Source organism: Chrysoperla carnea, assembly GCF_905475395.1.
Source record: "Chrysoperla carnea chromosome X unlocalized genomic scaffold, inChrCarn1.1 SUPER_X_unloc_186, whole genome shotgun sequence".
In the NCBI taxonomy this organism is placed as follows: domain Eukaryota; kingdom Metazoa; phylum Arthropoda; class Insecta; order Neuroptera; family Chrysopidae; genus Chrysoperla; species Chrysoperla carnea.
This window is the reverse complement of record NW_025408140.1, coordinates 2,501-5,000: the sequence shown is the minus strand read 5'-3', so window position 1 is coordinate 5,000 and position 2,500 is coordinate 2,501. Positions and strand designations below refer to the sequence as shown.

General features: G+C 28.5%; 1 non-coding gene and 1 pseudogene across 1 annotated transcript; both read left to right on the top strand.

Moving 5' to 3' along the window:
- Nucleotides 1-235: 235 nt before the first annotated feature.
- LOC123304053 lies at nucleotides 236-390 on the top strand. The gene has a single exon (XR_006536110.1). It is a non-coding gene; the product is annotated as a 5.8S ribosomal RNA (ribosomal RNA).
- Nucleotides 391-1,025: 635 nt separating this feature from the next.
- Nucleotides 1,026-2,500, top strand: part of LOC123304055 — a pseudogene marked incomplete at its 3' end in the record, with an annotated part of 3,975 nt that continues 2,500 nt past the window's right edge.

Genomic DNA, 2,500 nt, shown 5'->3' with positions numbered 1-2,500 from the left:
TATCTAGCTAGCACTAACAAAAATATCAAAAATGTTATGTATATATTTATTAATACCATAATATCTTTAATTTATATATATATATATTTAAAATAAAATATATAATTTATATTCTAGAAAAATTTTTTTATTTTAAAAGAATTTATAAAGATATATAAATTAATAATTTTATTTTTTATATTAAAAATAAAGATTATTATTAATAATAATACTTACATTTAAAATTTAAAAAGATTACCCTGGACGGTGGATCACTTGGCTCGTGGGTCGATGAAGAACGCAGCTAATTGCGCGTCAACTTGTGAACTGCAGGACACATGAACATTGACATTTCGAACGCACATTGCGGTCCTTGGATACTGTTCCCGGACCACATCTGGCTGAGGGTCGTATACATTATATTAATATAATAAAAGATTATTTTACATAAAATTTTTTTTATGAAAAAGAAATTTATCAATAATTAAAAAAGAAAATTTATTTTTTCATATTTAATTAAATTGATAAATAAAATTTTTATAAAAGAAATGTAAAATTATTTATATATGAATGTTTTACGCCAAATATAAGAAAAAAATAAATATAAAATGTTTTTAATAGCATTTAAAATTTATATATTTTTTATTATTTGTCGACATTTTTAAATTAATATATCAATATTATTTTTTATCATTTATATATAATATTATAAAACTTTATGTTAATAATAATATTAATAATAAATGATATTAATAATATATTTTTAAAATATTAAATAAAGAAGAATAAACAAAAATATTATATATTAATATTTTGTTATGGAATATTTTATTTGTAATAAAATTTTCAATATACTCGAAAAAAATTAATATATATAATTATTTATTTTTTATTTTCTTCTCTTTAGATAAATATAAAAATAATATTATATAATAATATTAAAAAAATTTGAGTATGAATAATTAAGAAAATTGTTTACTTATAAAATATAACAAAAACATAATATATAAAAAAAATTTTTGTTTTAATACTTCTAAAAACTTTTACGACCTCAGAGTAGGTGAGATTACCCGCTGAATTTAAGCATATTATTAAGCGGAGGAAAAGAAACTAACTAGGATTCCCTTAGTAGCGGCGAGCGAACAGGGATAAGCCCAGCACTGAACCCCGTGGCTGATAAACAGACACTTGGGGAATGTAGTGTTTAGGAAGATTCAATATAAACCTATTGTTATATAATACATCCAAGTCCATCTTGAATGGGGCCATATACCCATAGAGGGTGCCAGGCCCGTAGTGATTATTATTGATGATAGGTGAATCTTTCCTTAGAGTCGGGTTGCTTGAGAGTGCAGCTCTAAGTGGGTGGTAAACTCCATCTAAGGCTAAATATTACCACGAGACCGATAGCGAACAAGTACCGTGAGGGAAAGTTGAAAAGAACTTTGAAGAGAGAGTTAAAGAGTACGTAAAACCGTTCAGGGGTAAACCTGAGAAACCCGAAAGGTCGAAAGATGAGATTCATTTACTTTTTATCGTTAATCAACCAATTTGTACTAGCATGTGACAAAAATTTTTATTAGGAATTTATTTTTAGTAAAAATATATGCACTGCTGTATATTGTTAATTGTATGATAACGAGGTATGCACTTCTCATCTTGTAGGACGTTGCGACCCATTAAATATTAATCTATAGGCATTGGTGCGTTGATTAATGTACAATATTATTTTTTGATAATATTTTGTGTATGTTAAACGCCTATGTTTCTTGATTAATTGTTTGATGGTATTAATTATAAATTGATATTGAGTCGCGTTATTAACGCGTTCAGATCCACCACGAGTATAAATAGGTTTTTTTATTAAAACATATTATATATACGGATTTTATGCCGTTATATGATACTATTTAACTGTCAGTAGGTGTATGATAATGAACTGGCTCATTTTTTTTTATTAAAAATTTATCTGTCAGCGACGATATAGCTTTGGGTACTTTCAGGACCCGTCTTGAAACACGGACCAAGGAGTCTAGCATGTACGCAAGTCATTGGGAATAAAATATTTTTTCATCGAAATATTTATAAATTTTATGAAACCCAAAGGCACAATGAAAGTAAATATTATTTATATTTTTTTATAAATGATAAAAGGAGGATATATTTATATTATGTATTAAATATCGCACTCCTAGGGCGTCTTATATTATTATAATTTAGTTTTCGGATTATATTATAATAGAGGCGCACCTAGAGCGTACACGCTGGGACCCGAAAGATGGTGAACTATGCCTGGTCAGGATGAAGTCAGGGGAAACCCTGATGGAGGTCCGTAGCGATTCTGACGTGCAAATCGATCGTCGGAACTGGGTATAGGGGCGAAAGACTAATCGAACCATCTAGTAGCTGGTTCCCTCCGAAGTTTCCCTCAGGATAGCTGGCGTTCATTATATAAGAGTCTCATCCGGTAAAGCGAATGATTAGAGGCCTTGGGGCCGAAACGACCTCAACCTATTCTCAA